Consider the following 26,864-nt stretch of genomic DNA (forward strand, 5'->3'; position numbering starts at 1 on the left):
AGACATCATGAATAAAATAGGATAATCTTACACAGATCTTATTGATTAAGTCCCACGGAAAAGTTCAATAAGACTTGTGATGCTGTGTGACCTAGAAAGTACCCAAGACTTGAATATAAATAGTATAACATTTTATCCATAGGCAACCCTATCAACCGACGCTGCGCACGTGCGGCTCGTTTCTTTGTTAGAATTTTGTAGGCATTTAAAAAGGCGGCATTTCGTGAACATCAAAGCAGTGAGCCTTCTGTACTTGTACTATTATGTATTCTGTGCCCGTACCTTACTTTCAGCGAAACAAAACTAGTAGAGAGTAGTAGGGAGTAGTAGTAGTAGTTGAGTTAAGACGTTCTCAATATATTGCCTCTTTTAAATCAAACCTTAAAGAATACTATCTTTCCCTTCCTTAGATTTCATGAATGACACTGTTGTTTGTTTCTTTATTAATATTACTAGCTTTTACCCGCGGCTTCGCCCGCGTAATAAAAGTATTCTTATTGAAACGTTTACAAAAAATAAGATTTTCATTTGGATCCGTAGGTTTCTTTGTAGGTATATCTGTCCGCGATTACTTCGATTAAGGTAAAGCGGGGCAATTCTCGACTGGGGGGCCATTGCAACTGATCTATTTGCTGTACGGTTAGCCAAGAAAGTGGTTTACCACTTTTCGACTCTATTGATCGAAAAGTGGTAAACCACTTTTTTGGCTGACTGTAGTACTTACACATATTACTATTGTTTTAAAAGAAATTCTTGCAATGATTGTAGAATTGTTACACAGCGACCACAGCGTAGGTAGTAGGTACGAATATGTTTGTATTTTATACCTATATAAATATTTATACTGGGGAAACTTCATACAACCCACATAGCCAGTATCTCGACGCTATTGTCGGTAGGGTAAAAAGTACTTCCTTGCATTATCGCTTACAATTTTTTCCATTTTGCTTATACTTATTGCAAACGTAAACATATAAAAGGCAAGCAAACAACGATCTTCTTACAGCACATTGAATGTAATAGTTATTACGGATGCAGGATACTCGCCGATGCCTACTTACTAATCCCTTCGCACTGAGCCACCTGCATTTTACACTGCCTAGATATCGATTGCCGACCGATTAGTCCGACCCCAATCCGTATTCTTATCCCCGTCCCTATGTCTATCCTTGTCCCCGTCCCCGTCCCATCCCTCTCCCCGTCCCTCCCCTATCTCTATCCCCGTCCCTGTCCCCTATTCCTATCCCTATCCCTATCCCTATCCCTATCCCTATCCCTATCCCTATCCCTATCCCTATCCCTATCCCTATCCCTATCCCTATCCCTATCCCTATCCCTATCCCTATCCCTATCCCTATCCCTATCCCTATCCCTATCCATATCCCTATCCCTATCCCTATCCCTATCCCTATCCCTATCCCTATCCCTATCCTATCCCTATCCCTATCCCTATCCCTATCCCTATCCCTATCCCTATCCCTATCCCTATCCCTATACTTTCCCTATCCCTATCCCTTTCCCTTCCCTATCCCTATCCCTATCCCTATCCCTATCCCTATCCCTATCCCTATCCCTATCCCTATCCCTATCCCTATCCCTATCCCTATCCCTATCCCTATCCCTATCCCTATCCCTATCCCTATCCCTATCCCTATCCCTATCCCTATCCCTATCCCTATCCCTATCCCTATCCCTATCCCTATCCTATCCCTATCCCTATCCCTATCCCTATCCCTATCCCTATACTTTCCCTATCCCTATCCCTTTCCCTTCCCTATCCCTATCCCTATCCCTATCCCTATCCCTATCCCTATCCCTATCCCTATCCCTATCCCTATCCCTATCCCTATCCCTATCCCTATCCCTATACATCCCTATCCCTATCCCTATCCCTATACATCCCTATCCCTATCCCTATCCCTATCCCTATCCCTAACCCTAACCCTAACCCTAACCCTATCCCGTTCTTGTCCCTGTACTTGTACCTGTCCCTGTCCCTGTCCCTGTCAAATTATCATGCTAGGAGGTGAACTTTGAAAAATCCTTTCTTAGTGGTCCTCTAAGGAACATCCGTGTCAATTTGAAATCTCTTGAACCAGAAGTAAATATAAAAACTAAACCTATACTTATGGCTATTTTGGATATTTTAACCCCATTGCACAACAACAGGGGAGAGAATTTATTTTCCACCTCATTAGATTTTAAAATCGTTGTATTTATCGTGTTCAGCGACCCGATAAACCATAAAAACGATACCCATATTGTGTTTTTGACTTTACCCCCTTTGCACCGCTTTAGGGGTCAAGTTTTCAAAAAACCTGAAACATGTATTTAGTCATATGTCTTTAGGAATCCTCCTATGAAGTTTCGAATAAAATAGTCAAACTAATCTTGTTTCCCCATACCAACTTTGAACCCCCATTTCACCCTTTTAAGAGGAGAATTTTGAATAATCCTTTCTTAGTGCTCCTCTACGCTATATAAGGAACCTATGTGCCAAATTTGAGATCTCTAGGACCAGCGGTTTCGGCTGTGTGTTGATATATTATGTCAGTTAGTCAGTCAGTCAGTTTCTTCTTTTGCACTGCACCCCCAACCCCATTGCACTACAACAGGGGAGAAGGTATTTCACTTCCGCCTCGTTAGATTTTAAAAACGTTGTATTTATCGTGATCAGCGACCCAATAAACCGTAAAAACGATACCCATATTAGTTTTTTGACTTTATCACCCCTTTTCACCCTTTTAGGGGTTAGATTTTCAAAAAACCTGAAACACGTCTTTAGTCATATGTTTTTAGGATCCCTCCTGTGAAGTTTCGAATAAAACAGTGAAACTAACATTGTTTCCCCATACAAACTTTGAACCCCCATTTGACCCCCTTAGGAGGCGAATTTTGAAAAATCCTTTCTTAGTGCTCCTCTACACTATATAAGGAACCTACATGCCAAATTTGATATCTCTAGGACCAGCGGCTTCGGCTATGCGTTGATATGTTAGTCAGTCAGTCAATATCTTCTTTTATATATTTTTTTGATATTGAAACCTCATTGCACCACAACAGCGGAGAAAGTATTTCACTTCCGCCTCATTAGATTTTAAAAACGTTGTATTTATCGTGATCAGCGACCCGATAAACCATAAAAACGATACCCATATTGATTTTTTGACTTTATCACCCCCTTTTCACCCTTTTAGGGGTTAAATTTTCAAAAAACCTGAAACACGTATTCAGTCATATGTCTTAAGGAATCTTCCTGTGAAGTTTCGAATAAAATAGTCAAACTAATCTTGTTTCCCCATACAAACTTTGAACCCCCATTTGACCCCCTTAGGAGGTGAATTTTGGAAAATCCTTTCTTAGTGCTCCTCTACACTATATAAGGAACCTACGTACCAAATTTGAAATCTCTAGGACCAGCGGTTTCGGCTGTGCGTTGATATGTCAGTCAGTCAGTCAGTCAGTCAGTCAGTCAGTCAGTCAGTCAGTCAGTCAGTCAGCTTCTTCTTTTATATATTTAGATACCTCTTTATGTGTGTATTTATGTGTGTATTTATGTGTGTATGTTTATGTATGTTTATGGTTATACTTATTTATGTATGTGTATATTGTGTATTTGCATGATTGTTCTGTGTTGTTTGGTTGTATTTAAATTCTACTTCTCATATTAGAGCCTACCATATATTCTGATACATAATATTCTGTACCCAAAGGTTGTCTGGAAGAGATCGCTCTTAAGCGATAAGACCGTCTGTTATTATCTCTGTTTAATTTGTTTTTGTTTCTTGTGCATTACTTGTAAACTATGTGAGGTGTGTAAACTATGTAAGGTGTAAGGTGTGTATTGAAGCTGCAAATATCATGAATAAGCCAATTCTAGCATACGAGGACATATTTTTATGTAAGTACACAGTCATCATTAGTACATTTATTTCACGACTAACATTTTCGACATTCCATTTTGTTCTTGTCATATTTTTGTCAATTTCTGAACATATGCCTCTCTTGGATCTCCAATATTGGAGATATCTCCATTCTGTTCTACATATATGCGGTGGTTCTGTGCTGCCTAGGTCGGCCCTGCCGCATTTTTGAAGTTGCCCGAGGACTCGTGGTTTATCATAATTTCTTCATATTACATGATGATTTGTGAAAAGGTGACTGACACATACATGACATATAGGCCTTCCGTAGCGCATGCGCGCCGTCGATGTACCTGTCCAATGTTTTGTCACCAATTTTGAACAAATAAAGCGTCAGTTTTTGTTTAGTAGGTATGTAATAAAAATAAATGACACACTAGCGCGAAAACTAGTATTCTAAGTGCCGGGTGCCTACGATGTCGAAACTTCATAGGACCATAAGTACCTTCTGTAAAACGTCGTACGAAACACGTGCGAAGAGGACCCGCACTACTAGTACGAGTATTATTTTAGTCACCGTGTAAACATAAAAACTGTCGCTCAGACGCCACGCTACCGAAGTGTCAAAACTGAATTCTATATTATTTCATGGTAAATATATGCCTAATTAATCCATCTGCGGTGTTGCCTTAAAAAACTATAGAGGAGAACAATCGTCGTTAAACTGACCAAATTCTAAGAAGAAGCTTGTTTTGTGTATTTCCGAAAGAACCCCAACAATCGTTTCCTTTGTACGGCAATATTATGTAAAACGCCGGTCAATACGTAGGTTATTCGATTCACCCAAGCCGGCCTGGATTTTTACACGGGAAATTGGATTCATCCGTTCATAAATAGAGGGATCTGGCTGTTTGTTCTGTTTTAGAAGATGGAAAATGCATATTCGTAAATAGTAGATTGTACAAGGGCATAAAGTGACCCATTTTTTACCCGAGGCAATTATTTATAACGAGTATTATTATAAATAGTAGACGAGGGTAAAAATGGACATTTATGCCCTTGTTGTACACTCTGCTTTTCACTTCGATTGCGAGGAAATAATTATATTTTGAAGTGAAAATATGATTTTTCGTTATTGATAATTGAAACTGGTTTCATTCAATGCATTGTAAATATACGAGTTCATAGGTACAGATTTAGTACAAAAATAGCTTTTAAAATAAATAATTTTATTTATTTATATTTAACACAGCATAATAACATTACGCAACAAATACGCTGATGTAGGTGGTTTTGTATTTTACTTTTATATTTATAATAAAATTATAAATTACCTAGCTTAAGAATTAAAATCTATAAAGGAGCATATAAGATCATATGTTTACCTATTGTTTGTGTTGAACAAATGACATATTTCTTTATTTTAAAATCATAATATCACGTCAACATACATTTTGAAAATAAATAAATTTATTCTAATGAACACAAGTTAAATTATAATCTATTGAAAATATTTCAACTTGTGCTGTCTTAAAGTAGTCACACTACTACATATCGATACCTTTGGGTTCAATTGGCGTAAAGGACAAAATGCAGGGTTTCAGGAGAAGCAAAAAACAACTTTTTTTTTAGAAATATGTTTATATCTTTTTTGTTTTTCGACCTATATTTGTGACGTATATAGAAAAAAATGTAGATTTTTAGTATCCTTTACCTAGTGTAGCAACCGTAGTGATAAACTAAACGGTTTAGAAGTTAGATGGTTGTAAAGGACACGTCAAAATGCTATGGACGTCCTTTACACCCACGATTTTTTTGAACAATTAGAGTCGATAGGGTCGTAAATGACGGTCTTAGATGATTTTTATACAAATTCGGGGCGTAAATGTAACCGGAATGGTACAAATGGCAACTGTTTTTAGCTTAGTTTACAATTGAGAAACTTGAAAAATGTATCAAAACGTAGTTAATATGGCGTAGAATAGCCACATTAGTGTTACAGTGTATATTTATCTAAATATTTAGCAAATACAAAGAACAAGACTATTTTATATCCAGTTATGCAATAAAGAAGCAACATTTGCTTAAAAACTATCTCATATTTTGGAAAGTTATTATTTTAGTACTCGCCGCTGTCTCAATAAGTTACGCATTCAGTATTTAATTCTAGCAGGGAAACGCTTTCGTAGTTTAAGTAAATATAAAAACACTAATGATACGTGATTACCACGTAAATCTTTAATCAGCAACTGTGAAAGTAGACTATATTAATACGACAGTAATTTTAAGTCTAAAGTAGAAAGAAGTTCTAAGAATAACTAAGAGTTAAGTACTTATTTATAAACGCAAGTTAGGACGCGTAAATATACAAACTGTAGTCAAGACTACCTACTATGTTGATTCATATTTTTGATAATTTTAAAACAGAAGATTGTTATTTAGTCTTAAACCTGTTAAATAAGAATAATCTTAATTATGAGTTCAATCCTAGAAATATTATAGTCAATGCTTTAAGTACCTGGGTACATAGCCAAGTCACCAAACGCTAACGCTCATTCGCTAGCGAAACGCACCTGTTATTGTCGCACTAAATGTTAGTATAGTCTACTGTTAAAGTTTACTGCCGGCGTAGCTGAATGGCAATCGTCGACGACAGACGCCGACAAAAATGCAGTCTGGTGCAATACGCAAGAGCGATAAAGATATATACTTAGCTACGAAATAGATATTATCGTGAGCGTTTATGCATTTGGGCACGTACCCTGATAACCATAATGTTTTTTTTAATTACCTACATCTCGCCGCAGTATAATAATACTACGAAAGCGTTTCCCTGCTAGAATTAAAGACTGAATGCATAACCTACTGACTATTCAGACAGCGGCGAATACTAAAAAAATAACTTTGAATTTGTTGCCAAAGTATTAGATAGTTTTTAAGCAAATATTGTTTCTTTGTTACAAAACTGGATATAAAATATTAGTCTTGTTCTTTTTTGTTGCTAAGATAGCTTAGATAAATAATACACTGCATTAAACTAATGTAGCTATTCTATGCCATATTAAGTACGTTTTGATACATTTTTCCAGTTTTTAATTGTAAACTTAGCACAACATTTGTACCATTTCGGTTACAATTACGCCCCGACTTTGTATTAAAATCATCTAAGACCGTCATTTACGACCCTATCAAATCATGGGTGTAAAGGACGTTATAACATTTTGACGTGTCCTTTACAACCATCTATCTTCTAAATCGTTTAGTTTATCACTACGGTTGCTACACTAGGTTAAAGATACTCGTAATCTGCATATTTTTCTTATACACGTCACAAAATATAGGTCAAAAAAACAAAAAAAAGTGGTTTATCTTTGTCTTGGAAACCTGCATTATATGTATCCATACATACAATACATTCACGACAATTGAACCTAAAGCTTCAAGATATCGATTACAGTTGCGGATAAAATATTTTTAGTGCTGGTCGTAAAGGACGAAGAACAAAAAAACTTGTCCTTTACGCCCAACTTTATCACACTACTATAGAAAGTGATCCTTAGAAAGTAAGGGCTTAAAGGGCAACAATATATATCAAGGTGACTTACGACTATATTTTTATTTGTAGATTTCCTTTACGACACAAATAATAATTTATAATGAATGACTTGATATTTACGCCCCTTCAGAAAAGCTATTTTTGCAAGTCCATAGTAGAAAATCTTGGTCGTAAAGGCAACTTTTTAAGAGATATCGAAATTTTAACTACACAGATCGATAGCGCTTGAAATTCTGAACAAAACTGTATATATAACTCATTTTCGCCAAAATGTCCTTTACGCCAATTGAACCCAGAGGTATCGATATGTATAAGTCCCCAGGCACCAGAGGACTTGGTCACTTTTTCTTTCATATGTGTAATTTATTTCGGTTTTAATAAATAAATTTGTAGTCATCATCACTTATGATAGTATTTAACAGACTGTGTGGTGCTTAAAAAATTGAGGTACGATTCTTAGTATGAAGTATATAAATCCTATGTAAATAATCCTTGGGACAAGTTTCTGATGGGTCGGCAACGCGCATGTGACACCCCTTGAGATGCAGGCGTCCATAGGTTACGGTGACCGCTTTCCATCAGGCGGACCGTATACCAGTTTGCCACCGACGTGGCATAAAAATGTCCCACGTCTCTTTCTAATTGTATTAATGACATGTGGTCCATGTGAGATAATATCGCGCCAATTCATGTGCAAGCCCTGCAGGTCCAATTATCAGCATAGCGTTCATAAAGAAAGAATACGTAGACCTTTCTAACATATCGTCACTACTTTGAAAAAAATATCGTATCTCATGCTTCTCCTCAAAGTTAAAACGCAGTAAGTCTATATGGCAATATGCATTCCATACATACTACAATTTTCTTTTCATTGACAGACAAGTCTTAACATACAAGTTTTTTTCAAAGTAGTGACGATATTTACCTCCTAAAAAGCTACCTAGGGTATAAGCAAGCACATTTTAAAGTAGCCAACCTTAAAGGAAGCATTTACCGCTTGCCTTGCCGTTCCCTGTATTTAATAATGTCCACTCTTTATGCACGGGTCGCGATAAGACACAAATTCCTCCTTACATTTGTATGCAAAAAGTGGAGGGGCCATCTATTCCGGGATTAGATCTCAGGCAGAGATTTACCTCGTTAATTCAGATTCTATACTGAATTTAAAAATTTATTAAGAATATCTTGTATTTTTAACTGCATTATGTAAAGTTTGGCATTATATTAGTTGGAAAATGTATGTGAGTTAACTTTAGAAGACAACTTAAACTTACAGGCACAGGCTCATTTGCAGATACATTGATATTGGAATTACCACTGAGTTTAAACAAAACAATATACGAGTACGATCATTGGTGTTTTTATGTCGTCTGTGGGATATGGGTTCAATTATGGTGTCGGTAATGGACTATCAACCTGTAACTGCAATACCACAATTTTCATTTTTTTTTCAACCGCATAATCTGCTCTCTTGGGAAAACGGGCATACGTTTGTTAGGGTAAACTCGCCTCATTCGGTGACATGCCTAATTCGGTGAAACAACCAAAAATCGTCTTTCGGAACAGTGCTTCAAAGCTTGTATCACCGAATTAGGCGTGTCACCGAATGAGGCTAGTTTACCCTATATGTATAATATAGGTACCCGATTTAAAATGAGTGTGTGGCAAATGCATTATCTGATGTGACGCTGGATCTCTCGCATAAAATTCGCGATTTTATCACAGGCTTACGATAACTTATTCGACAGCAAAGACAAACATCACCTGCTAGGAAGAATTTCCCCATTACCCAAGCTAGCGATTGCAGGATGAAGTGAAATTTCATTGGAAATTAATCGGAACGACCAAAACTTGTGCCTCGTGCGATTCGGCGCCGCGGCCTCAGGTTTTTAATTAAAGCCTTACCTGGCTGGCTGGCAGGCCTGGCAGGCTGGGTTTACATATAAATTATAGTATAGAAGTTTCTGTAGAAAACCATCTGCAGCGCCTGATTAAATATCACTGCGTTTCGTTACTAATTTTTGATATCTTAAAGAATTTTGTAATTAGTACCGTCGGCATAAAACAAAATATCTATATCATCCTTGTATTTTTCGGTTTTTAAAAAAAGTGTAAACAAACCGGAGCCTTGGTACCCGTAAATCGATTACGATCTAATTGTATGTAATGTAATGAGACATTTTTTTTAAACTATTATCAGTGGCAGTAAAAATGCTGTATTTATTGTATTGAGCGAACCATTATTTATACAATGGATCACACAGCAGCTGTTAAAATTCTTATATTTAGCTCAAATTTATTTGCTGCGAATATGTTCATAAAGTGAACACTGGGTACTAACTGTATATTTAGATAATTCAGTGTGTGGTTACTTACTTACTCTTCTAATAGGCAATTTAGGCTGGATACCTGTACTAAGGTTAACACGATGATGAAAAAATGTTCGTACAACGTCAGATATTAAATGCTACCTACTTATTTATTGGTACAGTTATACCTTCACTCATTCCTCTTATTACAGTGCAAAAGTACGAGTGTAAAAATAAATCACTTGTCAATTTTACAAACTTTTTAATAATATACTCTGATACCAGGGTACCTAACGTCACAATCGCTTACGCTTGAAAAGCGCATCGTAGCTAGCTCTCCCTATCGCTCTTATGCCTCTTATAGCTCTTATGGCTCGCCTCGCGACAGAGGCAAACTGCGTTTTGTTCGCCACTTAGCGTCAACGATTGTCAATTACCTACTTAGGCTAGGTCGGTAGATATTGCGCTAAAACATTGATAAATTGATAATATCAACAATGCTTTAAAACTTTTACTCCGAAAACAGATGAAAAAGCTCCTAATTTAGTACTGCAATTTTCTTCCGTCTAATAGTTCAGTTCAGATGCTAGGGTTTTTATATTTTTTGGTTCTTTGGCTGGATGCCCAACTTTATTATGAATGCTGCGTCTCGGACTCAATTAGAACTTTAAACAGAAAAGCAAATACAATGTCGGAGTTAGTCGCTAAGCTTCGTTATGTTTTTAAATTACATTATTTATATTTTGTCATAGTGAAACATATTTTACTGTATGGACGGAATTCCTAATGTGTTACTGTAGCTGTAGTTATGTTGTAGTTAACTCATAACTAATTTTTTTTGTATAGAAACTAAAATTGCAAAAGACAGTTAATCGCGTATAAGTTTTAAACTTACCTCCGATGTTTCAAGGACGGCATTGTCCCATGGAAGGAGAAGGAGGTTAGTTTAAAAACTTAGTTATAAGCGATTAAAGCCCGTTTACAATTTTAACTACAAGTCACTATAATTGATAATGTAAAACTTGTAAATTAATATCTGGGCAACCGAGCTTCGCTCGGTTCTGTTTCGTATCCTTGACATGTGTCGCCATCTAGTTCAAAAATGAATAGTACCTACATCGAGCGAAAGAATTCTCAGCCTTAACAACACAACTACTGCACACGAGATGGCGCGCATTTCGCCACAAAAACTCAAATAGTGTATTTTCTATTCGTTTTAGCCTTGACCTGTGTCGCCATCTAGTGTTTGCAATAAATAGTACTTACATCGACCGAAAGAATTCTGTCTTAACAGTACAACTACTGCACAGGAGATGGCGCGCGAAGAAAAACGCATGAAAACTCGAAAATTCGCGTTTTCCGGGACCTAAGTATAAGTTAGACCGATTTTTCACCCCCAAAAACCCCCACATAACAAATTTCTGCGAAATCGTTAGAGCGGTTTCCGAGATCGTCAGTGTAAATAAATATATATATAAATAAATAAATAAATATACAATAATTGCTCGTTTAAAAGTATAAGATTTCGAATTGAGTTCCCCCAGTTAGATTCGTCCCCTGTATTAGCGGCTGTAGCTGAATGGAATTTCTGCGACGCGAAACGACATCGAAACGCCGCAGAAAGGTAGTCTGGCTCTGTCGCGCCAATACGCAAGAGCGATAGAGACAGATAGCTACGAAAGAGATATTATCGTAAGCGTTTGTGCATTCGGCTACGCACACTGGTTAGTACATAATGAGTATTGTCGCTAAATAAGGAATTAGATCAAATTGAATTTTGAAACCGAATATTAAAGCAACATTTTGTCGCCATAGTGCAGCACTGTCCCTCATAGTTATAGAATAACTTACATATTATGCCTTCAACCGATTTTTTTTACTATGTTACAAGAGTAATCGATGCAAGAGCATCAAGGTGGTTTTCCACAGGTGACCTACCGCGAACCACATTCGACTCATTCCTTCCCTGTTACACGTACGGGCGACAAAGGGGCCGACATCAGACACCACTCAGACATAGTTCGCGATAGGCCCTTTTTATGTGGCAAAGGGCGCCTGTACAAAATTTTACGTCATCATCATCATGTTAACCCTTTATCGCCCACTGCTGAGCATAGGCCTCTCTTCTAGTACGCCATGTATCCCGGTCCTGAGCTAGTCTCATCCAGTTGTGATCTTGCGGATGTCGTCCACCCAACGAGCTAACGGATGCCAAGCGCTTCTTACATCTGTAAGCGGCCACCATTCCGTTAACATTTTAGTCCACCTACCATCACTCTGCCTAGCAACATGTCCCGCCCAACTCCATTTTAGTTTGGTAATGACGAAACCAACGTCTTGCACCTTGGTGCGACGACGGATCTCGACATTCCTTACCCGATCTCTCCGTAAAATATAAATTTTACGTAATATCCCCTATTAGTAAAACATTTTAGGTAAGGTTCTGATATAGATAGTCCAACATAGATCCAACCTCTGTTCTAAATTTCACAAAACATTAAGCTCCGGATTCCAATTTTCGTGAGCTGACAAATGCGGGTGCATTAGGAAAACATCAAAGTTTGCCGATCACGGCGCCCGCGTAATGACGCGCGATTTAATAAAGTGATCGTCCGACGACATTTTTAAACTTTTAATGGAACCAGGCTTTTTTAGCGCCAAGCCGTCAGTCATTTTAATGCATCTTTGGGTTTAAGGTGATAGTAGATTGTTTTTATTATTTACTGAAGGAGATATAAATAGCTTTTTCATCACATTTGCTGTTTAAAGGTATCATTGTGCATTGCGGTTACGTGTACTGAAGCATAATGTACTATTTTATTCCCAAGGGAATAATGGATTTAGTTTTAAAAATTAATACAATCCGTTCAATACTTCAGGCAAAGGATGTTTCAATCTGCCAAGGATTTTTATTGCACAACCAAAATTTGACTATTAAGCTATAAAAGATATAGTTGTGTCTATTATTCACTCCTGCCTGCGGCAGTCGTGCAACAACACGCGTCTTTAATGTCCCGCTTACCTCCCTTGTTGCACAATGTAATTACTATTGGATCCCTTTTACAAAATGTGTATCATTGTAATCTAATACTTAATTCTAAACGCGAAGTAACTGGGTCGAGATAGAGGGAGACATATTTTGATAGCCAGTGACCAATGATGTGTAGCTTTTCGTACAAATATCAATATAATTTTTTTTTCTATTCGTCGACTATTATCTGTGTTTTAAAGCTTCATAGACAATGTAACCTCTTCTCAGTGAAGTATAGTCAATACGAGCCCAAACGATTGTGACGTTGGCTAGGTACCCCGTAGTATTTTTAAATTATAATTATATAGAAATAACCAGTTTGCTAAACCTTGTTTAAGTCAATTAATTAATAATGTTGTAATTTGTCCGTGGCTATACCGAAAATTTGTCATTATCAATATCGTATTTTTATTCCAGATCATTGAAGCGAGATGCGACCGCATGATTCAATTTCGACCAAAATGTTTCATTCCCCACAACGGTAACAGCCGACACACATCTGTTTTATTATTTATTTATTTATTTATTATACTCAGAATTACAAAACATAACTTAAATACAATGCTCCACAAAACTACAATTAGTTTGACTGTGGAGTCGTTTCAGTCTCTTTTATACAGTTTTCTTATTAAATATAGTTAAATATACAAATTAATATATATAACTTCTAAATGTGTTATGTACTTAGTTTGAAGTAGGCAGGATCGCTTATTATAGAGTATCCAAGAGATGTTTTTTTAAGAGCCTTTTAAAAGTACTTTTTTTGGATTCCAGTACTATATCCCCGGGCAAAGAGTTCAAGAGATAAGGTATTCGTTTTTGAAGCGTTCTGTCGCCATAATAATTTGACACTCTGGGTACTACATATTTGCCCGCGGATATCGTCCTGGTGTTGTGGCTATGGTTGACTAGTTCAAGATGGTCCTGTCTGCCATGGTTTTTCAAGGCCAACATATATTTAAGTTTGGATGATATGGGTAGAATTTTACATATTTTAAATAATTGTTTGTAGTCTTTATTGCAACTATTTTTAACTTTTTTTTTACTGACTAGTAATTTTAAAAAACGGGTTTGTAAATTTTCTAGCTTATCTATATTAGTTTTAAAAGTGAGGCCATAGCAGTCAAGACCATAGCTGATAATAGAGTCTATTAGAGAATTGTATATACATTTTAGCGTGCGGATGGGAACTTTAAAACTTAGATGATAGAATTTACTTAATAGAATCCTAAGCTTACTACATATAAAGTCTACATGGCTGGTCCAGGAGAAGTGTTGATCTATTTTCATGCCAAGATACATAACACTTTTAACTGTTTCTATGGGCTGACAGTTGCAATTTACTAAGTTATTATTATTAATATGTAAGCAATGAAAACTGTAAGTGAAAATGGATGGAGTGACATTAGTAGGTACCAGGTAGGGAGAATGGATTATCATAAGTTTGGTCGGTGCCGGAGCGCAGCGCGCACAGGTTTTCAGCGTTCAGAACAATTCCATTATCATGTGACCACTTGACTACGGCATCAACATCCTCCTGAACCATCCGACATGTTTCATTAAACGTATCGCCCGAAAGATGCAAAGACAAAATGATGCAGTCAAACGGAAAATATTCGGTCAAAGATGGAAGTTGAACTGTGAAACCTTAGCTTCGTCGTGTCCTTTTTCTGTTTGATCTTTAGGAAGGGCAGATGTCGTTCCGTTTCTCTATATAAGAGACTGGTTGTATGTACGTTCATGAAGATTATAGCCTAACCTACATGAACTGTGTTTTTTTTTCATGATATGAATAGGCAGCAAACAAGCGGTGCCTATATAAAGGCATTTTACCCTTACTTGCATGATTTTTTTTTCTTTATTAACAATTCATAGATATAATTATGATACCTGGTAGTAAGCTGAGCACTGGAGTTTTTTTTCATATGAAATAGTCAATTAAAAGTGAGCGTCAGAATGACGGATGTACATCAAGCAATCCGGTGTGGTATACGTCAGGAGTTAGTGCTAGCAATGTGCCAAATGTGCGCCAACATTCGAGCAATGTGCTCTTTGAACTCCAGAGATATTTAAGAAATTAATGACACCCGCCATTCTGACGTCAGGTTAAAAACTTTAAATTGTTTATTTCAAATTATTAATGTTACAGTTTCTTAAATCCAGTAATAATCTTTAAAATCTATGATTGTAGTAACTAGGTAATACATACTATATTAATTATTATAATTAATCTATATCAGTGCTTCTTCATCGTTATTTTTTAGCATAATTTTTATGATATGTTTTATTTGAATAGGCTTCTTATCTATTACTACTTGATTAGGAAAGCTGTTTAAAGAATTTGGTAGATATGAAGTCCAGACTCTATTGCCATATACGTTGTTTGTTTTTGGGACTTTAAAGTGAGGTTCATTTGGCAAATGGCGGAGATTGGTCGGTCTACTGTATCTAGCTAATACGTCTTTATATTCTAAGATCACAGCCAGTTTTACTTTGTTAAATATACTTAGTACTCTACAATGTTGAAATAGTCTATTATAATTGTGCTTATATTTATGTTTTATTTTTAGCGGAACTATTGTTTTTAAAATTCTTATTTGTAAATTGTAAATTCTGTGTAGATAAGTATTGTATGTTCGTCGGTAGCTGGATACCCCGTAGTTGATTATAGAGTCTGCAAGGGCCATATAGAGCAAGCGGAGAGTAGCGTACGGCATTTTATGTTTGAGTATACTTAAGTTGCTGAGGATTCCTCTAAGTCTGTTGCAAATCTGGTCAATATGTGGTCCCCAGTTGAATTTACTGTCAATTTTTAGGCCAATGTAGGTATGGGTATCAACTACTTCTAACGAATCACATTGACATTGTAATGGACGAGAGTGCATGCAAGAATGTTCGTGAGCTATTATTCTAGGAGTGGATGTAATCTTAATATATGGTGAGTGAACATACATAATTTTGGTTTTTATAGTTCAGGGATAGTCTTACGTCGTGTGCCCATTTACACAGCTTATCAAATTCAATTTGCATTTGATACTCTGCAATCTTTATATTAGTATTGGCTGTGATTAGGCAAGTGTCATCCGCAAATTGGTATACAGAGGCATCCTGAAATATGTTATTCATGTAATTTACATATACTAAATTACATTACATATACCAAATGTGCGCCAAAATTCGAGCAATGTGCTCTTTGAACTCCAGAGATATTTAAGAAATTAATGACACCCGCCATTCTGACGTCAGGTTGGCGAGTGCACTTCCAGTTCTAGCTAATGGCTACTTACTCAAGGGTGAAAGTACTGCCTAAGGTTAGTGCTCGCAATGTGCTTCCACATGTATGAAACACACACTAATTCAGAGAGCCGTTGAAGAGTAATATGGGATTGAATAAATATATCTATAACGCCTGCTGAAATAAAATAGCAATGTTCATTGCCTGCAATGCAGCATTAACATGCAGGCACTTTTCACAAAAAGTGATACTTATAGATATATTTATTCAATCCCATATTAATCTTCAACGGCTTTCTGAATTAGTTTGTGTTTCATACATGTGGAAGCACATTGCGATCACTAACCTTAGGCAGTACTTTCACCCTTGAGTAGGCAGCCATTAGCTAGAACTGGAAGTGCACCCGCCAACCTGACGTCAGAATGGCGGGTGTCATTAATTTCTTAAATATCTCTGGAGTTCCAAGAGCACATTGCTCGAATTTTGGCGCACATTTGGCACATTGCTAGCACTAACTCCTGACGTATACCACGCCAGGATTGCTTGATGTACTACACCCGCCATTCTGACGCTCACAATTAAGTGAAGGTTTTTTTCCTAGCATATTGAAAAACTCGACAATTGCTTATTTAATCATCTATTTTTTTCTAATCTACTATTTCTCAATGTTTATGGTGTTTGATAACTGACATTGATAATAAAATTATACATAATTCGCTAAAACACCATTTAAAAAACTCATGAAAAAAATATCAATCTTCGGAAGTAAAATGTCAGCAATTTAGGCAAATTACTGCCGCGTTGTTTTCAAACAGGTGTAACTTCCTTTTGATAAGCGACAGCTATCATACGAAGAATAAACATGAAAATAATTATATTAAATTTCTTAAATAACTACACTTAAAAATTTCATAATAAATCGGCAAAACTACCGTTAATTTATATGACAATGTTGTGCTGGAAATTTCTATCACCATGCAAAAAAGGGTTGAATAGGGACACGACTTGTACATTGTAAAAGATTACTGGCGCTGTTTAACATTTTTCAGTACAGATGGTGTTTTTTTTCGCACCAGTGCGGGAAGTGGTTCATTTTATGCCAGGTCGAAACTTCGGAGGCTCATCTGTACTGAAAAACGTCGTACGATACACGTGCGAAAACGAAATTCGTAACTCGTGTCGATTTAAAACACTCCCTTTGGTCGTGTTTTAATTTATCGCCACTCGTTTCGAACATCCTTTTTTACGCACTTGTATCGTAATGTACTATTTTTACTTTTGTGACGTATGGTCCATAATACTCGCAAATCAATCGCTAATAGCAAAAAATATAATCTGAGCCCAGTATTACCGAAAAACTTAGCGTAACTGCGTGTATGAAACAATATAAGAAACTTTTCGTCCAACTACTTATTTCACGCTTATCCTGGGTTTCGATTAGAACTTTTGGATACAGTTAAGTAGAGTGTAACCGTCTTTACCAATAGTTCTAATAATAGGCGAAACTTTTCTTAGTGATAATAGTTATTAAATCAGTTGTGGGAGTTGTAGTAATAATGGATAATTAATAAGATAAACGTACCGTTATTAGAAAACAGTGAGAGCAAATAAAATGCAATTTTTTGCCGTACCTATTATCTTGCTGTGTTAATTTATAAATAGAAACTAGCTTTTGCCCTCGGCTTCGCTCGCGTTAAATTCGAAAATTGCGGAATGCTTCATACAAACTTCCACCCCCAATTTTATGGAAGTGGGGGGGTTAGAACGAGACAAAAAGTAGCCTATGTCACTTTCCATCCCTTCAACTATCTCCACTTAAAAAATCTCGTCAATTCGTGACTCCATTTTGCCGTGAAAGACGGACAAACAGACACACACACTTTCCCATTTATAATATTAGTGTGGATTATGAATTTGCAAACAACTTATTCCAAGAAAATCATTTAGTAAGAATTATACAATATTGATCTTCTTTATAAACTCTAAGCAATTTATTTGAACGAGCGCGAAAAGTTATAGAAACTCTCTACTTATTCATTTTACAGTTGGCTTTTTTCTTCTTAATATATGATTACATTTCTTATCCGATAATCATTAAATTATTATTATTTTAATAAAGGGGACGTTGAACATAAATTCTAGCGGCAGCCGATTGAACTAATTTCTGACTACATAACATAGTCTACAAAATGAGGGTAGCACCCAACACTGAAAGCGAGGGATATACAAATATCCGTCGACTTGTGTCGGTGAGGATTCAATTGAAGTCGAGATGTTTCGCACGTCGTTGTAGGTAAGTACTTGAGATCTCGCAACATATACAGATGAAAGAATTTCCTTCATATGTTTACGGAATCGTACGAACGGGTCGTGCTACTTCAGTCAGTCTCAGTACAAGACGCACTAATACTGACACTATCTTAACTAGCGTGATAAATACGAACGTTTCCGGGAAAATACGAAGGAAAAACTTTTCGCACTACTTCTGTAAGTAGCGTGGTGTTGCCAAGGTGCGTAGCCAAAGTATCAAACGTTACGTTCCGTATAGTACGAAACGTCACTGTTGCACTAAGACAGAAGAGTAGTAGAATAATTTACTTCTGTTGTAACAAAATCTAATTTAGTGCAGGCATTGACTGTCTACTTGGCCAGACACCCAGACATGCTGAGCGACGAAGTCTGACTGAGAACAGTCTCGGCCCACTTAACGCCAAGACTCCAAAATTATATGTATTCTTAGTGGGTTAAAATTTTCATTTTGAAATTATGTCGTGTTCATAATCAGGTTCATTGATAACAAATACAATAAGATAACTATTATGTCCCCGAAGTTTCACAAGTAGCAAACTGAAAAGAGTGAACAATTTTTCTTAATAAATATTTTCAAAATAGTAAAAGCTCGTTGGTATTTTATTCAAAAGAACGTAGCAATAATCACTATGGGGCTAAACGAGGTTTTATTTTGAGCTCACGAAGACATTAATTAAATGATAGGTACTTTATGGAACTTTAATTCCTTGTACAGTCGAGTGCATAACTATGTGTACATTTTTTGACCATACTGCTAATACGATTTATGGTGAAGAAATTTACACATATTTATGAACCCGACATTACCTTTACCAATTTATAATTATGTTAGCCAGAAATCTTTCTTTAATATAATATCATTTTGAAGTATTAATTGCATGGTATGGCAATGACAACTTCAAAGAGATACATATCGATCGACATAAATAAACAATTGAATATCCAAGTAACAAAGACAGTTAATCGCGCGATTTATCATTTTAATCGCAGACGCAAATTATAACGGCCCCGTCTACCATTAGGGCAACGAAGTCGTGTTTACTTTCTCGGTCACGCAAACATGAGCCTTACAACTTTTAATAATACGCGTGTTTAAATAACCTGTAATTTTAGTAAATCGGTGCACGCGGGCATTGTGTGGGTTGTATCAAATCAATCTACTCGTGACTCTGCGTAATATGATTTTTATTGAAAAATAGTAGGTCCTAGTAATGCAATAATGAGTATAATGACCTGTAATCAAAATTGCCTACCTAAATTTAATTTTATTGTAGTTTATTACACAAAGATATTACCCACACTTAAATAAAATTACTTTCTAACAGTTTCAAATGCAACACGGGCTTGACATTGTATCAATGCAGCAGTATTACTATGTCTTCAATTTGATGTACCGCGACGTTGCAACATAAACCCCGATCACTGGTAATGGATAGACTTTCGAAACGTATGTCCTGGCCCCGTAGCCGAATGGCATTTCTACGACGCGAAACGAAAACGAAACGCCGCGAAAGGTAGTCTGGCTCTGTCGCGCCAATACGCACGAGCGATAGAGATAGATATCTACCAGCGTTTCGTTACGTGAGCGTTTGTGCCATTCGGCTACGCACGCAGCACTGCAGTTGACTACTTGACAGTTTCTTGAAAATAATGTCAGTACGAACCGAAGAACAGGTGAATAGACCGTGTGAGAGATGATACGAGTGCAACAGAATGATGAGACGACGCGGACGTCCGATAGAGAGATAGAGAATAAAAAGAAATGCTTCGCCGACTCTAAGTAAATGGGATAAGGGCAAGCAAATGATGATGAATATCAGTAGATTTTAATTTTCCTGAGGATCCAATATTTTTATCAGAAATGCAATATTTTTCCATGCACCACTAAAATCAGAAATAAGTTTCAAAGTTTAATAATATCTTTACCTACACTTTTGTTTAATGAAAGGCCCATCAAATTTTGAATGTGTTGGTATCATTTAGTTTGGGTTTGTTATTCAGTTTTATTAAAATAGAGACTTACGGATATGCTACAGAACGATAAGATTCGTATACTATTTACTGTAACTGTGTCTATTTAGTTAAACACATACAAATTCTGAAGATAGCACATTGATACTGCAATTTAAAGTATAGTGTGCACAAAAGTGCATATATAATCTAAACTATGTAATAGATACTACAAGTGTTCAATCAGCCATAAAAAATGTAAGAGTGCGAGGTTTCTACGTGCTACGAGGCTACGAATATATTGCTACGCCGTAGCTCATACGGCGATGTTGCGAAACTAAAAGCAGCATAAATACATAAACACGTACCTACGTAAACTCGCGCCTGTATTCTCAAAAGGGGTAAGCAGAACACGTGAAACTTGTCAAATTCCAGTGCCATATTTTACAATTAAGGGGTTGAAGATTAGTGAATTTGTGATATTACAGGGACACGTTGCTGCTGACCCATCGCCAACAATAACATTAGACCCACATCCCGCAATCGACTTCTACGACACCTACGGGGGGAAAACGCGTGGTGAAATTCTTAACTCGTTACCATACGGGGGCCTAAATGCAGCTTACGAGTAAGCTAAGCAAATCATCAGCTGAACTTCGCTACATTTGTGAACTCCTTTTAAAATATCATAAACATCTAAAATTAGCTCCGAATACAATATGGATGGACTTTAAAAAAAAGTAGTGCTAAAATTTGACGTATATTACACGTAGAAAAGGCTGAGGAAAACTTTCACGTTAAGTCAGCCGAACCGATTAATTGGATTAATAGAGCAAATTTTCCAATCCCTGTAAAATCAGATTATCCGTTTGACCAATCAAACTTTTGGGTTCGAAGCGTCCGAGCTTAGTCGTACTAACGAAGGCTCTAAATCAGATTTACCTAATTATGCAGAAAAAACACTGGCGAGCCCAAGGAAAATACTCTCGTGAACCAGGTGTTAGCAAAACCAGGGTAAAGAATGAATGTAAACAGAGGCCCCAAATTAAGCGTGGCGAAATGCAAAAAGTTGAATAAACAAAACGTTGATTTATTGAAACAGTCAAAAGGTCAAATTAGCATATGAATATTCAGAAATGAATATATTTAATACTGACCTCACAACGTCCTACAAAGTAATTAAGTCACTCATGTAAGGTGTCATCACCTCAGACAACACTTGAAAATATCACTCTCACTTAACGTAAATATCGCGGGACGAAGGTGCGAGCGCAAGCGACGTGCGTCTTCCTCGACAGGTCGCGGCAAACTGAGCTCCGACTTCAGCTAATGTTCCAAGTTTGAAAACCGTTCGGCAGTTTCCGCTGAAGATCGGGTGCAGCGTTATTCTGTATTTTGGTGTTGCAACTCAAGTATTTGCAGGACCGGCGATGGGTGAAAGCACTCGTAAATCTGAAGAGAATCGTTCTTCATTCCACTGGCAGGGAATAAATAAGACTCGTGCAACCGTCTTAAAATACGTAGCTACATGTAAAACGGTAGCTAAGCAATATCTCCTGAAACCTCGTATCATGTAGAAAAGTTCAATTGAAATTGAACTGTAAGGCCCTTTAAGCTCAGTATAATTCTGGCTTTGTTGGTATTGCAAACGACGAACTCATCTATTATAAATGTTATCTCGATTTAGCTACAAGTAGAGATCGCAGAGAGTCCTGACAAGTATCCAATTTTGTTTAGACTATCTCATATCGGTTACTTACACGTAGGTACTTACAACTATAAAATAAGAGAAGTCAGTGGCGGATGTCTAACCATATTACGTATTGTATGTAGATTAGTTTCGATATTATGAAAACAAAAATGACAAAACTCGTCTGAAAAAAAGCCGTTACACTATTATCATATTTGGTCTGTTAAAAGCGATTTCGCCGCGAGAACGCAACGAAGTCGCTAGGAAATATATGTTGTGTCCTTTAGTAAATGTTTTCTATAAATAATAATAACTATACTACAGTGCAAGTTCGATTTGGCCTTCTTGGAGTCAGACGTCTCTGAGCACTTCAGTGTACATATAAGTAACCTCCAGAACGGACACAGTGATTTCTCGTGCGCGTTTCCATTTTCTCAACTAATAAACATCATAGAATTTTTACGAGTACCTAAAATAGAATGAATACCAAAACACCTTTGATTTCAGCATGCATAAATGACACCTCCGCAATACAATCAATCAATCAATCAATCAATCAAAACATTTATTCGTAATAAACTACACATTATGCATAAAATGGCTAAGAACTACAAAAGTATAAGGGATGGACAAGTTTATCACGAAATGGTCCCGTCTCAGCATAATGCCGACCCGGAGGACAGCGCTGATCTTCCGACGAGACCATTTGCGAGACACGAACGCAGCCGCGCGGTACGGCCCTACCGTAAGTTGAACGCGTCCTTACTGAAGGCGCCATTTTGTCTATTGTCTATTCTAGAGGTATAAATTGACATTTGCACAGACTAATAAGTTTGCATTACTTACAATATGGCCATATCGCACAGCACAACAATAATAAATTATTACATTACGCTATGGCATAAATAGTTCAACTATAAATATTGGTGTTAAACAAGTGATTAAAAAACAGTACAATAAAATTTGGTATTAGAAAATATATGGTTTGTAAACAACACAACGTACCATGGAGACTTTATATGTACTTTTATAAATATGTACCTTGTGAAAGTTTAAGTAAAAAAATTAAGTGGTGATCATATCGAGTTTAAAATAATGCACACTACGGAAGGTATAAAGAGAACAAAACACAGCTTTGAAGACAATTACAGGATAGAAACATAACCTCAAATGTGGCACAGAAGACACAAACTAATCACAACTATGATAGCACACGAACATTTACATTACATTTGATAGTGAGGAAAGGACAGAAAAACAGGTATGCACTATTTAATATGTTAACATTTAACAGAAATCAGACATCACGCATAACCTATACACATAATCAGATTTACGAGTGCTTTCACCCATCGCCGGTCCTGCCCCGCACAGCTAAACTGTGGAATGAATTGTCGCCTGCGGTATTTCCGGACCGATACGACCTTCAAATCTTCAAGAAAAGAGCGTACACCCATCTTAAAGGCCGGCAACGCACCTCCAACACCTCTGGTGTTTCGGGTGTCCATGGGCGGCGGTGATCGCTTACCATCAGGCGACCTGTCTGCTCGTTTGCCTCCTATCCCATAAAAAAAAAAAAAATAACCTATGGGACAATACGCATAACCTATGGGCTGTATGGCAGAGGAGACTAACCTAGCGAAACGAAATATCCCCATTTCGACATTATTGTCAAATTCAAATTCAAACGAATATTTGTAAACATAGCTGACAATGTTGGTACAAAATTCTGTCAGAGCGCTATGCAAAGTACAATTTTGAAATTGGGTATACACAATATACACATATCAATTACATTAAATTTCTATATGCCAATTATTCCAATTACATTAAATGTCAAATGTTTAAAGGGTTGACACAACTCTCGCTTACTTGCACATATAATATAATTATTATTAATTATTTTTCTACTCCCGTATTGTTATTCGTGAGTTACAAGGTCGTGCATAGAACTTTAAAACCCTATATAAAAGATGTCAGGACAAGTCTATCTAGTCTATACCCTGAAAACATTTAGTAGCAGTAGCACGATATAGCTGTTACAGTTCAGTAAATACATTGCTACCAACTTAACAAACCAATTCGCAGAGTCGAGACTCCTTCGTTTTCTGCTGCGTTCATTGGCGACGCGTCGAATCGCATTCAAATGTATGAGAACTCGATTCAACTCGGCTCGATTCGTCTTAATGGCCAGGCTTCAAAGAACCATACCATAGACAGTTTTATTTTCATGTTTGCACTCAAACTGCATATTCAAAATGGTAGGCGGTCCACTAGATAACTAAGATGACTGAAAGTAGGTATTTGTTGATTTATAATTTTCTTTCAAAATAAGTGCTTGGTCGTAGAAAAAGTATTGTATGCAACGGTGTTTAACTGAGTCAAAAAATGCTCGTGGCGTCTTTATTAACAATTTTCGGCTTCGCCTCAAATTGTTACCCACGCCACTCGCCTTTTTTGACCTCTTTTAACCACCAGTTGCATAAAATACTATTTTATCATACTTGAATAGTAAGTATGTTATTGCGGTGTAGCGGGAGTTGTAAAAAAAGCTTTCTCTCTATGGAGTTATAAAATATCTAAATACGAAAATAACTTTTTCAGTACAGATGTTGTTTTTTTTACGCACTAGTGCGAGAAGTGGTTCATTATATGTTAGGTCGAAACTTCAGAGGCTCATCTGTACTGAAAAACGTCGTACGATACACGTGCGAAAAGGAAATTCGTAACTCGTGTCGATTTAAAACACTCCCTTCGGTCGTGTTTTAATTTATCGCCACTCGTTTCGAACTTCCTTTTTTACGCACTTGTATTGTAATGTACTATTTTTTCATAATTTTTATTAAAGTGTAATTGGGTGAATCAACTTTTTCTTGCTTTGTGCAAGAATTGCCCATACTTATTATTAGCTCTACTTTTGTGAGTTTTAACCTGGCCATCGTGAATAAAGATCCTTATTTTTATTTTACATTAAGGGAATAATAAAAAAAAAAATTTACAATTAAATGTATATGTGACCCAGTGGAAGAGACACTTTTTTCATACAAAAGTGAGGGACAGCTATGTCCACTGGGTCACTGCTCGAAATAAAGTAATAAAATAGCAAATCCTATAAAAACATGATGTATTGCATAGCTTGTATATCTGTTTTTAATATAATAAGTATAAACTAATTACACTAAATACAAATTAAATTTTCTGACCACATGTAGTCGAAGTATGCGTAATTTTGCTGGCAAAGAAAAGTTGATTCACCCAATTAGCAGTAATTAACATTCTGCTCTCACGGAACTTTTGTTATAAAAATTCTTACATAAAATCGATATTTTTGAGCGAAATAATGACTAACTGATTATGTCAATATCATTGTAATATCGGTTAGTACTGACAACAATAGACAGTGGAAACACTCCAGCTAGTATTTTCAAAGAAAACTGAATTTAATATCCGAGTAGCTTGTTGCGGCGCTTGAAATAACACGCGTCTACAATTCCGACGCAGTAAAGTATTTCAGTATTTCACTTAATTTTGCGTAGGTGTCTGCCCTGCCGTGTCACAAATAGCTATGGAAATCAATTTAAAATAATTGTACAATCTACTTAATGGAAACCTTATCTACAAATAACAGTTCTAGAACACCATCTTCATCCTCGGTAACACTAACTAATTCCTCAACCAGTAACAAATACGTCTAGATTCAAGTAACTAATAAATATCTGAAAGCTAAACGCGCCCGCAATACTTAATACCCACACATTTGTAACTGACTGCATTACGAGACTGCGCTCTATCAGGACAAAACCTAGAGAACAGAGGGTCCGCTGCTTACAACGCTCGATTACCTCTCGCAAAGGCAGTTGATTCGATCCAGAAGAGACTGAATTGACTTACCCTATGTTCGTTTAGTTTGAAGTGGACTTTTTGTAGTTTGTATTTCTGTTGGAGATACTCCCAGCCATTAAAGTTATAATCGTTTACAATTTCTCTTACGTGTAAAACAGATATTGTAAGAGCAACGTAATTGGTACGATTTATTCATAAATGCCAGGCAACCTGTACACGATTTCTACTCGTTAAATTTATCATAAGATAGGTAAGTCATTAACCCCTTCCACTCCTTGATAACATCTTAATAGACTGCGCATATTATAAGTACACTACAAACTTTATGTTCTACGAAGCTAAAAATGGTTCTACGAAATACGGAGTAACAAATTTTTGGAAATAAGAAGGCAAACGAGCAAGACAGATCGCCCGCCATCACTGCCGCCCACCCCATCAGGGATACCCGAAACACCAGAATTGTAGAACACTCACTACGCTGATTAACAATCTAATCAAGTCACTTACTATTTTGAACAGGCAAGGTATGTAGGTTCCCACTCCGTCAAAAAAAGGCAAGATATTTAATTTAGTATTTAATTTTAATTTCAAGTGAGTGACACTTCTATTGTCAGTGACCTGTCTGCTTTATTTACTCGGTACTTATTAAAATGTCATATGTAAACAGTACGAAGTCAAACACGCCTACGGACAAAGAACCCGCCCAGCAGATAGCTGGCATTTAATGTGGAAATGCGTGTCTAAAATAAACACAATCAATAAACAGCAAATTCAGTCAGCAGTCACATTTTTTCTAGATCTAATAAACGCATACATCAAATACGCTTTCCATTTCAAGGCTTAAATTACCTTCACATGTATTATAATATTTCAGTCTGCGAAGCCCTTTGATATTTCAAGATAAACACATCAAGGTTCACACAACTCCGTTGGAAGAAAAAAATATTTTCGAGCTGAGATACGCCGAATCATTTGGCACATCATTTGTCATTTGTCAAAATCGCTAGAGTCATTTAGCGCGCCGGAAAATAAAGCAGACATAAACCCAGTTAGGTTTATATTGGCTCATTCCTCGCT

The 26,864-nt window shown here is 36.6% G+C and overlaps 1 protein-coding gene across 1 annotated transcript in view; it reads right to left on the reverse strand.

Annotated features, from left to right (window-relative positions):
• Nucleotides 1-21,533, reverse strand: part of LOC125242722 (acid sphingomyelinase-like phosphodiesterase 3a) — a 105,726-nt gene extending 84,193 nt beyond the window's left edge. The window contains exon 1 of the mRNA XM_048151633.1: nt 21,412-21,533. The gene's annotated coding sequence lies outside the window, so the exon portion shown is untranslated. The remainder of the gene's footprint in view (nt 1-21,411) is intronic.
• Between the last annotated feature and the right edge of the window lie 5,331 nt (nt 21,534-26,864).

Source organism: Leguminivora glycinivorella, chromosome 3 (genome assembly GCF_023078275.1).
Source record: "Leguminivora glycinivorella isolate SPB_JAAS2020 chromosome 3, LegGlyc_1.1, whole genome shotgun sequence".
Taxonomy (NCBI): domain Eukaryota; kingdom Metazoa; phylum Arthropoda; class Insecta; order Lepidoptera; family Tortricidae; genus Leguminivora; species Leguminivora glycinivorella.